General features: G+C 40.4%; 1 protein-coding gene and 1 long non-coding RNA gene across 2 annotated transcripts in view; one reads left to right on the top strand and one right to left on the bottom strand.

Moving 5' to 3' along the window:
* The window catches only part of GABBR2 (gamma-aminobutyric acid type B receptor subunit 2), a 761,509-nt gene that overhangs the window by 587,314 nt on the left and 161,430 nt on the right, over positions 1–12,765 (bottom strand). The window lies entirely within an intron of this gene.
* Positions 3,336–12,765, top strand: part of LOC137167665 (uncharacterized) — a 48,655-nt gene continuing 39,225 nt past the window's right edge. Inside the window, exon 1 of the long non-coding RNA XR_010924162.1 lies at positions 3,336–3,403. This is a non-coding gene — a long non-coding RNA (uncharacterized lncRNA). The remainder of the gene's footprint in view (positions 3,404–12,765) is intronic.

Raw genomic sequence — 12,765 nt, 5'->3', positions numbered from 1 at the left:
ACTTCCTTATTCACTTTCTCCTCGACATTCATGATTTTATAGCCCTCTATCATATACTCCCTTAGTTATCTCTTTTCTAAAATGAACAATCCCAGTCTTTTAAATCTCTCCTCATATGGAAGCTGTTCCATATCCTTAATCATTTTTGTTGCCATCTCTGTATATTTTCCAATTTCTAATATATCTTTTTTTGAGATGGGGCAACCAGAATTGCATGCGTTATTCAAGGTGTGGACATACCATGGATATATATAGTGGCATTATGGTATTTTCTGTTTTATTACCTATCCCTTTCCTAATGATTCTTATCATTCTGTTTGGTTTTTTGACTGCTGCAGCACACTGAACAGATGTTTTAAGAGAACTATCCATGATGACTCCACAATGATCTCTTTCTTAAGTGGCAACAGGTAACTTAGATCTTATCATTTTGTATATATAGTTGAGATTATGTTTTCCAATGTGCATTACTTCGCATTTATCAACACTGAATTTCATCTGCCATTTTCTTGCCCAGTCACCCAGTTTTACCAGCCCTTAGTTTAAAAACTCCTCTACAACCTTTTTAATTTTATATGCCAGCAATCTGATTCCATTTTGGTGTAGGTGCAGCCTATAGAGGAAGTATAGCCTCCACCTACACCAAAATCCTTCCTGTATTGGCTCCTTCTTTCCCAAAAGTTTCCTCAGTTCCTAATAAACCTAAATTCCTCCTCTGAACACCATTGTCTCATCCACGTATTGAGACCCTGCAGTTTTTCCTGTCTAACTGGACCTGCACATGGAACTGGAAGCATCTTAGAGAACGCTACCATGGAGGTCCTGGACTTTAATCTCTTACCTAATAGCCTACATTTGGCCTCCAAGACACTTCTTTGACCTTTTCCTATGTCATTGGGACCTACGTGAACCACAACCACCAGCTCCTTCCCAGCACTGTACATAAGCCTGTCTAGATGTTTCAAGATGTCTTCAGCCTTCACACCCACCAGGCAATTCACCATACAGTTCTCCCAGTCATCACAAACCTAACTATTTATATTTCTAATAATTGAATCCCCCATTACTATTACCTGTCTCTTCCTAATGACTGAGGTTCCCTCCCGTGGAGGGATTTTCTTAGTGCAGGAGGATACCATGATATCATCTGGAAGGAGGGTCCTAACTATGGGATCATTTCCCTCTGTTCCAGGTTGATGTTCTTCCTGAAGACTTTCATTTTCCTGAACAGTACAGAGGCTGTCAGACTGGGGATGAACTGCACTACTGTGTCCTGGAAAGTCTCATTTAGGTACTCTCTATCACCCTTAGCTCCTCCAGTTCAGCCATTCTGGTCTCAAGAACCCATACTCGGTCTCTGACAGCCTTCAGCTGCTTGCACCAAAGGTACACAGATGCCATCTTCCCACAAGGCAGGTAATCTTACATACTGCATTTAGTGCAATAAATTGGATAGCCCCCCCACTCTTCTGCTGGACATCTGCCTGCATTATTTTAGTTCTTGTTGGGGTTTTGTTTTTTGTTGGTGGTGGTGGTGGGTTTTTGTTTTTGTTCAGGAGAGGTGTTTATTGGCCTAAGTTTAGAGAGTGTTTGTTAGTTGTATCTGGCTCTCATGCTTCCTCTCTAAACTCCCTTGCAAAACTGACAGTGTGACTGATATGGTTTCAATTTTTTTCCTGTATAGTTTAATTGCCTATGCTATTTGGAGGCATTACTCCAAAGTTAGATTGATTTCTCTGAGCAATCACTCATTTAGATTGAAATCACATGTCCTAGAAAAAATCCTGTCTCTGATTAAAGGATATTTTATATGTCTAAAGTTACATGTGGATGCCAGAGTTCTCAGAATAGATACTAGTATTATCGAGCTTTCTTCTGCTTCTTGATTTCAGGTTTTAAAAAAAGTATCTAAGTACTGTCTTATTCTCCCTGGGGTCACACTACTCAGACACTTTTTATCACTTGTTCCAATATTTCAGATATTATCTATGGCAAAGTATCTCACTCACTTCCCATCTCTTTCCCCCAATTAAATAGCAAAACTCTTTAAATTAATTTTCTTGTCTTTATCCCCCTAGTCAGCTTTGTCTATGGCCTAATTTCTTTCTTCTGCTGATTCCCTGCTTGTCCAAGTTTTTTTGTTTTTGTTGTTTTGGTCTGATATTCCAAATTTACTCATGCCCTGAATCCCTCCATACTGTGTTTTATCTGTTTATAGGTGCTGCTTTTTCTTCATTCTAGTCACACTCTCTTACTTGCTACACATCTCAGACTGATCACTGCCACTATGTAATAACATGAGTGGACTCCATTCTTATTAAACTAAAAATTGGCTCTTCATTAAAAAAACTATTTATGAAGCTGTTCTAATTGCAGCTTAAACATTCCTAGCCACCTGCACAAAGATGGACTTCCTAGTATCTCCTCCAAATTCTTTCAGGTTGCCACACCGTTCACTAGACCTCATGAAGAATGGTTTATTTGTGTGACAAGTTTGAATTTTTAGAAGAGGAAAATATTTGAAAGCCAGAAAAACCTTCCGAGCTATTTAAAAACAAAGAAAACGTCACTTTTTCTTAGCCCTATTATTGAAAATAGACCGGCTGAATTTCTTTAACCTTAAAACGTCTCTTGCTTGATTACAGCCCAAAGGTTTAAAATGCAAAAGATGCTCCTACCCCCATTTACAAAACTAAAAGAGAAACAAAAATAGGGCTTTCAGCAGAATGGTTTATTGTCTGGAAGTTTCAAGCTACATCAAATACAGGCAGTCATGGACGGCCAAAGAAACACTAACTCACCACTACACTCAGCTTTTTTAAAATTCCATGGGTATGTCTACATTGCAATTAGCCTCCTGTGGCTGGCCCATGCCAGCTGACTTAGGCTCATGGGGTTTGGGATAAGCAACTGTTTAATCGCGGTGTAGATGTTTGGGCTCAGGTGCCAGCCCAAGACCTGGGACCCTCGCAGAGTCCTAGAGTCCAGGCTCCAGCCAGAGCCTGAAGATCAACACCACAATTAAACAGCCCCTTAGCCTGAGCTCCACGAGCATGAATCAGCTGACATGGGCCAGGCCTGGGTTTTTAATTGCAGTGTAGACATACTCCATGTTACCTTTTTAAAAGATTAAAATAGGCAGTTTCACATTTCCTCAGGATGTTGAGCAATTAAAGGTTTCACCTGTTCCTCAAAAGGATAAACAACCAGTTTATTTTTGTTAGAATGAAAGCAAAACCATTCCCATAAATCACAATTCAAGACAAACTCCTATTAAAGCCAGGTTCTCCCTAGATAGCTGATCTCACTGATTGCTTCCAGCTGCATCTTGCTTCGGTGGGATCATTCTGAAAAGAACTTTGCCTTCCAACCTGACAGCTCAGAGGGCCCAACTGAGTACAAGGTACATATTAACTATTATGCTTATGCTAACATAAATATAGTACTCCTACCATGAAATGGTTCAATGTTGAAATTATTTCTAATAAAACATTGAATTAATCTTTATTATTCAGTAAGATAATGATAATATCTGTGGTGTTCCTTAATAGTAATAAAGGCTTTTGAGATTCCTCCTGCGCATCAGTTGTGCTTTGGCATTTAGTCAGCGTCAAAAGGTGTCATTTCACACACTTGAACACCATGATCATTTTCATTTAAATATAATTATGTAAACTAGGTGCTGTTTTGTTGCTTCTTTCATTCCCAGAGAACATGATGGAAGGTAGCAGACTTGCAGGGTATTGGATGATTATGATTCAGGTACAAATTGAGGTGCTAAGGAAAATAATTTTGGCAGGTTCCGTCACTAGTGTCAGTTTGGTATGTGGCTTGTTTCCTGCTTTCATATTTCTTTGCATGCTCTTCATTTTCATTCACTGTTTATATTCAATTTTCATAAATAACACACCCTTTCAAATAGCATAACAGATCTTGTCATGTTGCACATGAACCCTTACAGACAACATGAAATCTATCTTTCTTTTCATTTGTATATTGATACCATTTTAGAATACTAGCCAAAGAAACCACAAGAAGTAGTTTCAAATTCAGCTGAGAGGTTTTCACGTTTTAGCGCATTTAACATGCTGCATGCTTTTTTTTCCTTCATCTGGAGTGAGTTTGCTGCATAGGAGGTGACAAGGTGGGAGAGGTAATACATTTTATTGGACCAACTTCTTTTGTTGAAAAAGACAAGCTACAATTACATATATAGGAGGTGATACATTTAAACTTCTTTTAAAAAATATGTGCATAATCAACATTATTTTTCCTTAAATCAAGGTTATTTTAAAGCATTTCATTTGTTTTATTCTTGAACTTTGAGTGAATTGCTTTTATGGAACAGTATTTTAATGGTTTAACATAACAACTATTCTTTCATTTTTATTTTCTAAATATTGTGTTAATGATTAACAAATGTTAGTTTCTCTCTGCACAAGATGCTGATCCATCATTGAAAACCGTGATGGCTACTTGAGGATCACTAAATCCAGTAAGGATGTCTATCAGTGTGTTAAATGCTTTGGAATGATGCATATTTTATGCACCTAAGCTATACTGCTGTACTATCTGATTCATTAATGTTCTCCACATTCAGTTTTAATAAAAGAAGTAGTATCTTCCACAGATAATTTTGTAGGTATGAACAGATAATTGAGGCAGGTGAGAAATTCCATTGTTAAATTCTGTTACCACTATTTCAACATTACCTCTTTTTAGTACATTTAAAATTGAGATGCACAGACTGACACCTATCTGAGCACATGCTCTATACAGCTGTTCAGCAAATAAAAGAAAGGACTGAATTAAGATGAATGGAAAAATGGAAAAATCTGAATTCATAAATAACAATCAGGCAACAGTTGTAGGCTGAAAAAGGTAAAAGTGTACTGGTCTTGTCACACTCTTGGGATGACTGACTAAAGCAGGGGTGGCTCTTTTACAGTTAAAATGCAGCTCGCAAAGCTCCCTATGCCCCCACCCCATATTCCACCTACCAGACTGGGGTGGGGAGTTCGAGGCTTCTGCCCTGCAGTGGCGTGGTAGGGCTAGAGGCTTCTGCCCAGGAGGGAGACATCTGCCGGGGCTCAGAGCTTCTGCCCCAGGGGACACACCTGATCAGGCTTCAGCCCTGCAGGGAGAGGGGTCTCGGGACTTCTGCCTGTGGGAGGCGCCTGCTGGGGCTCCGGGCTTTGGTAGGCACGCCCCATGGGGCAGAAGCCCCAAACCCCACCACCATGCCACAGGGCTGAAGCCCGAGGCCTGGCAGGCATGTCCCGGCTCTCAAACTTCTGAAGATTGTTGTATGCAACTCAGAGGATCGGTAAGTTTGGCCACCCCTGAACTATACTGTATGTCACAGGGTGGCTGGTCTCCCAAATGTGACTAATCAACTGCCTCCCAACTAAGGCTATGAGGTCAGGGATCAGGTGACAGCTTGAAGATCACATGGTCCTCATAAAAGCTATCAAGAGCTCAGAGGCTGAACACAGCTGTAGGGAGCAGAAAAGCTCCTATGGGAGTAAATGGAAAGAGCCCATGTCTCACCCTATAGATGCCTAAATTCTCTAAGTGCCAAAGTTTTCACTGGTAAAGTCCCCTCGGCATCCAAATTTTGGCTGGCAGGCATGGGCACAACTGACTACTTCTGATGCTGGTGAGCCGCTTGACACTTTACTCACATCTAAGCCCAATGGCATTTTCAAATGAGTACCCTGCCTATCTTACCTGCAGGTCCTGATCAGAGCATGCCTAAACCAATGAGGAGGAGCATTTGGTGCTGGTAGCAGCAGCAGCAGCTTTCCCCCTTATAACTTTTATTCCAGTGGTTAGAGCATTTACCCAGGCTGTGGTAGAACTGGTTTCAATCCCCACTTTGACTGAGTTGCATCAGGGACTTGAATACAGATCTACTGTATTCCAGGAGAGCAGCCTACCCAATGGACAATGGAATGTTCCAAGGCAGGTCCTTCCCAATTTCTCCAGTTGCAGCTGTTCCACTGTGTATAAATAATTATTCATTGTAGGATGGGTGTGTGATGCTGGTGGACCTGGTGCCAGCTCTTGCTGTAAGAGTCAGCTGAGCATTGACATTCATAGCTGGAAACCAGACTGGCTCACCTGTATGTTAATATTGTTAAAGATAGGGGTTAGACTTATAAACAGGTGTTTACAAGACTGTACGATGCCTGTAAGTTGCTGCATGCATTAATCTAACTTGTAATGTATTTATAACGTGCTATAAGGTAATATGTAAGTTTTGCTCTATAACTGTAAAAATGCCTGCTCTGAATTTGTTAACCCAGGCGTGAAGAGAAGGACTGTCAAAATGAAGTGGGCCATTGTGAGACCTCACAATACAAAGACTGGGCTAATGGCCCTCTCACACCTTTGAAGGTGCTACATGCAAGGAAGGTCATTCTATTAGCTTCAATTCTGGAAGGAGAAAATAAAGATAACTGACATGCAAATTCTTCATCTCTTTGCTGTTTGGACTCCTACAGGGCTGGAGCTAGGAAACAAAAGCAGAAATCCTCAGGATCAACCTGGGCTAGACCTAAAAGATATTTAATGCTGACAGATTGCTTCATATCTGTCCCCTTTAGAACCTTAGACTATAATTCATTTATGTATATATATTGCCTGCTTTAACCTATAAATAACACTCTCATTTCTTTTTCCTAGTTAATAAATTCTTAGTTTACTATAGAATTGTTTACAACCTTTGTTTTTGGTGTGAAATCTAAGGTCCAAATTGATCTGTGGTAAGTGACTGGTCTCTTTGGACTGGGAGCAACCTGAATATTTTGTAATCTTTGGTGTAAGTAACCATTTATCATTAAGTCCAGTTTGTGTGGGTGGCAAAATGGATTGAAATGCCCAAAGGGACTGTCTGTGACCTCATGGTAAGACTGCTATATTGCTTCAGGAGTTTGCCTCTGTTTCTTGGTTGGTGAAATCTAATTATAGAACATAGCACCAGTTTGGGGTGTCTGCTCTGCTTCTTGACAGTCTGTCCTGAGACCACCACTTGTGGTCATGAACCACTACAGAGTGGGTAATGGGGATTTGAACTTGCTACTCTCACATCTGCGTAAGTGGCCTAACCATGGAGCTATAGTCTACTCCTTGCCCTCAGTGACTATTTAAGAATTTTATAAAAAGTGGAACAGCTTCATCAGGAGATACTGGGAAACCATATCCCAAAATATTGTTTAAGTCCCTGCTCCACCTCCAGCAGAGTGGGGCTTGAACCTGGGTCTCCCGGGTGACAGTTTTAACCACTGGGCTAAAAGTTACATGGGGGCACCACATCTGGCTTTTTTTCACAAAAAAGGGTTGAGCTGGCTTAGGCACCTCATGCCAGGAAAGAGTTCATGGCTGTGAATCCCAAGTGAAGAGAGGTGCCTTCCTCTGGCGGGGAGCTAGGAGCCTAACTCCCTCTGAGCAATAGGGCTTAGGCTATACCCCTTGCCTAAGCTAGCCAATAAGAAATGGTGAGTAGACTCTCTGCTCAGTGTGTTGGCTTTTGTGGGTCCCTTTCTTAGATACCTCAGCCTTCCCATGCATTGTAGAAAGAGCTAGGGTGACAAACCAGGGGCTGTGAATTTCACTAGGTGGCAGGGTACCTACAACTAGGCATTGCAGTGATGAACCTAAGGCCACTTGGTGAATCCAGCCCCCAGTTTACATTTGACTCTCAGGCAGGTGGCCTGTGGATTCTAATTCTGTAGGGAGCAGATCCTAGGTCGGGGGGAGAGACAGGACTGACGTGTTAAATTTTTGTTATACTGAAGAAACAAAGATTAAGCCCTGAAGACAAGGGGACTGAAACTTTGTGACTGTAGAGTGTTCTTTGGGGCATAGGCTGGTAAGCTAGCCCATCCACTTAAAGAACTAGAGAGACAAGGTGGGCAAGGTGATAACTTTTATTGGACCAACTCCTGTTTGGGGAGAGAGACAAGTTTTCGAGCTTTACAGAATTCTTCTAAATTGTAAAGCATTATTAAAAGGTTGTGTGAGTACAGACAAAATTATATTGAGTAGGGGGCAGGGAATCTTAATTAATTAAAAAAAACTATAGTGCACAACACAACCCAAGAGGTCAAGAAATTTTGGCATGGTCTTCTAATTTCTCAATCACACATTAAATATTTAAATTAAAATCGTTCTAGGATGTGAAGTTGAACTCTGGCCATAGTGAATTAAACTTTATTAAGGTAATTTAAATAATGAATAACAGGTGATGATTTGGTTATGCTGCCACTTAGGTTAGCCTCTAAGAGGCAAATTTAAGTTCTGCATGTATTTTAATTTTGTTTAAGTTAGTCCATTCCACCAGCCTATGACAGTACAAGGCACCTAGGACTAGGAAGTCTTACAGTACATGACAGCACACATAAATGTTAGATACTTCCATCACCAGCTAGTCACATACAGCAATATAGGAAACAGGACTGTCATTCTTGGTTACAAGATTGTAGTCTTCCATCTAGAATGGTAAAGGAGCAGTTCATCTATCTTACCCTGTAAACCCGTGATTACAGATTCTTTGGCTGGGGCACCACTTGTCAGTGAACCGACACCCAGGCACCTCTCCACATCCTCCCGTATCCTCTTACGTTGTGCACAGCCACAGCTGCATTCTTCCCCTTCCTTGTCCTTTTCTTTCTCCCCTTGTTCCCTCCTCTTTTTCTGTGTGTTTTTTGCTCTAAGACTCTACTTCAGAACCAGTTGTGATGATGTGTACTATTCCCTTAAATCTGCATCAGAAGTCAGGCCGGGTGGGTTTGGGAAAGGTTCTAGGCAGAAATTCTGCAGTTAAGTGGAATGGGAGCCATAGGGGGTTGGGGCTAGTGCTATTGTGCTTACGTTAATGAAGTCACTTGTTCAGTGCTACATTCTTTTTGTGATGCTTTCCCACTGCCACTGTACTGTGATAGTGAAACCACTGCTCTCCTCTCTCCTGCTCTGAAGGTGATAGGCCAGTAGGAAGGAAAGATGATTGAGGCATGGGGCAGGAAGGCAGGATGCCTGGGGGGGTCCATAAAAAGAGTGCAGCATTTGGAGGCCATTGTCAAAGAGCCCTCTCATTGTGACACATTTCTTGGGTGTGGTAAAGTGACTCACCAGCCGGTGTGGATAGGAGTGGTTTTGCAGGGTTTTGTCATTTGTAATCCTGCCGAACCAGGTCCACTGGGGGGTCCTCTTTTGCCTTGTGTGCCTTTGCTGGAGGGCCAAGTCACCTTTGGTTTTGCCCCTTTTGGGATAAACCAGATTGCTTTACTCAAGCCCTAAATGGGATGGATCCATACATGCCTGAATTACACAAAACTTAATGGCCTGGCCAGTGCTTAATTTGTACAAGGCCCAGCATCTCTAAGCTTGGTAATTCATAGCACTGGCACCTCTGGGCTTGCCACGTCAGTTATGAAAATAAAAAATTTGCTTGAGCCCCAGCACCTCTTTCATTACAAATTAAGCACTGGGCCTGACTCTTTACTGCCATGGACCTTATATAATCATTTACACCAGGGGTCCCCAAACGACGGCCCCTGGGCCACATCCGGCCCACCAACACATTTTGATCAGCCCACTGAATCCAGTGGTATTACAATTACGTGCAGCCCTCCATAACGTAAGTATAACGTAAGCCAGTAAAATCACCAGCGAATGGTCCAGATCGTGCATTCATGCTTGTTTTCTAAACAGGAATCTGTTTTTCTTTTGTAATATAACTGTTAAAATTTATATATCATCATATTTTATTATTTGGAAATACCCCTTTAACAGCAGGCAGCCTGATTTGTTAAAAAAAGAAATCTGCTGTACAGTTGGCGGCTGCATAATTTTTCCCAGGCTCAGTGACCCTATCATAGGCAGAATTATGAATTCAGCGGGAAGCCGAGCCCAAGGATATAAAAAGGGGGTACACGGCTCTCTGGTGTGGAAGTTATGAGTGGAGAAAGAGTGGCGAAGAGAGAAGGAGGAGAAAAGAAAAAAAGAGAATCAAAAGAGGACAAATTAAATTTGAAATCTTCAATTTGCTTGCAATATGTCTAAGAAGGGGAAGAGAAAAATCGATTCCGAGCGCAGGGTGTGTAACCAAGAGTGGACAAGTGATTATTTTTTTTACAGTGCAGGGAAAAGGCCATTTGTCTCATTTGCCAGGAGTCTGTGTCTGTATTCAAGGAATACAATGTTCACCGACATTTTGAGTCTCGTCATAAAGAAAAGTATGATAGTCTGCAAGGAAAGGTGTGATCTGACAAAATTGCAAGACAATGCAGCAAAACATTTTTTAAACTGAAATTGGAGGAGAATCTGTTATCTCTTTGTGCCAGTTTTCATGTTGCTAAACTAACTGTGGACAATGGAAGATCCTTTATAGATGGAGAATTTGTTAAGCAGTGCATGACTAGTCGCTGAAGAGTTGTGCCCGGAGAAGAAAAATGCCTTCAGTTCTGTAAGTCTCTCTTCAAGTATAATTATGCGAAGAATTGAACCAGACAGTTCCAGGATTTTCTTTCTGATCTTGATTCAGTGTATGGAGATGTGCTATACCACATGGAAGTGCGATGGCTGAGTTGGGGCAGAGTTTTGAAACGTTTTTACAAACTGCTTACTGAAATTAACACATTTCTCTTGACAAAGGACAAAACTGTCCCAGAGCTGACCAATCCATGGAAATTGTACCTTGTCTTTCTGACTGATGTAACAGAATTTTTGAACTCCCTTAATCTACAGCTGCAAGGCAAGGGGAAACTCATATGCGACATGTATTCACATGTAAAGGGATTCCAAGTTAAACTAAGGGTTGCTTGTAAAATACGTGAAGGAAAGAAACATGGCTCATTTTCTTACTTCTCAATAGATATCTGCTGAAGCACCGGGAGTCCCATTTCCAGTAGAAAAGTGTACTTATGCACTGGAAATGTTGCAGACTGGATTCCAAGAGAGATTCTGTGAACTACATGGCCATGTCAAAGACATTCACCTTTTTCAAAATCCATTTGAAGCTGACATAGATGAAGCCCTGCCTTCTTATTAGCTTGAGTTGGCCGAATTACATGCTCTGAAAGCCTTGTTCAAGTCAAACAATCTTCTTGACTTCTACACCATCCTTCCCCATGAGACTTATCCAAACATTAAAAAAAATTCTTTTAAAATGTCCACCATCTTTGGCAGCACCTATATATGTGAGCAAACCTTCTCAAGAATGAAATTACTGAAATCTCGATGAGATCAAGAATCATAAATGAACATCTGGATCAGTCATTGAGACTGTGTGTGTCCACCATGGAGCCTGACACTGAATTTCTTGCCAGCCAGAAGCAAGCCCACAGTTCACACTAATTAAAAAGGCATTACTCACCATGCAAAGGCAAGCTAATTGTTCTTGTACAAACTGTAATAAAAATATTATTATTACATTAACACACTTGAAAATATTTTTCTCCTATTGTGAAAATTCTTAGAGTTATGTACAAAACATTTTTTTTTTCTATAACTGACCCACTCTGGCCTGCCATAAGAGCAAGACTGAATGATGTGGCCCTGGCAGCTGAAAGTTTGGGGACCCCTGATTTACATGAAATGGGTATAACGAGCTCCCTCTGGTGTGAGCGAGTAGAGAATTTTGATATAACAGTATTTTATATCCACTTTGTACAAATTTAAATTAACAAAGTGCAAGACAGGAGACTCAAGTCTGATGTTTGAACAAAAAAAGAGACAGACAGAGGTATGTGTTAATTAATCACAGAACATAGAGCTCATTGTTCTTCAGAGTGTATGAGTATGTGCCTTGGATGCTCTATTATATTTCAGCCTAAACATCCGTGCATGAATTGGAAAAAAAGCTAATATGTTCCCGACAAGATATATGCTCTTTTTAAAAACTCAACTTGATAACCATTTTTCAACAGGAATCAGAAGTGAGTTATAACAAACACCTATATTTCTAAATGTGAGCACTACCCATGGCTAATTTAAAACACATGTATAGCAAAAAAAACCCAAAACCTACCTAGCCAATCAGAAAGTGGTATGACAAATCTGTATCCACAACCCAACCATTACATTATTTTATTCATGTTATTGTAACTGCTTGTGTGTATTTACTGAAACTACTTAAAGTGTGTTCAAATCTATAAAACACACTAAGAACAGATTAAAAGAGAAAGTTAACTAAGTAAGAAAATCTAACAGAAAACTGATGAATCTAGGAAGGTTGTAAAACAGAAATAATTTCTTCAGAGAGTAATAATTTTTAAAGCCTGTATTCTAGGATTGAGTAGGTTTTTACTTATTAATGTTTATCTGTCAATACTCCATATTACATTTTTAAAGTTCTGTTTATTTATATTATACCCCAAAGTATGGAGTAGGAGTTAACTTTCAGCTATTATTAGCACACATCTCCTCTTTGAAATCTAACCCTTTAAAAGAGACTGGATTCATTTTTGATTCTTTCTTGGTTCATACTCCCACCAAATATAAAACATGCAGCTATATCCAAGTCATCCCTTTGTTCCTCCTGCACTATTGCCCCAATTACTTCCATCTGCAACTCCTTCTCATCCTTTATATGCAGCCCAACCTCCAATATTCTATACCAAGAAGCATGCTCATCAGATTTTAAGGGGTGGCATGCCACAATGACTAAAGTTAAACCTTCATGTAAAGTTTATGAAAGTACAGTACCTTTAGCTTGTTTAAAAGCAACAGAGTTGATGACAACTGACTTAAAGGACTCTAGAA

This window comes from Emydura macquarii, unplaced genomic scaffold, assembly GCF_026122565.2.
Source record: "Emydura macquarii macquarii isolate MOO-44397 ecotype Brisbane River unplaced genomic scaffold, CSIRO-AGI_Emac_v2 contig_2948, whole genome shotgun sequence".
In the NCBI taxonomy this organism is placed as follows: Eukaryota; Metazoa; Chordata; order Testudines; family Chelidae; genus Emydura; species Emydura macquarii.
This window is presented reverse-complemented; position numbering and strand designations above follow the sequence as displayed.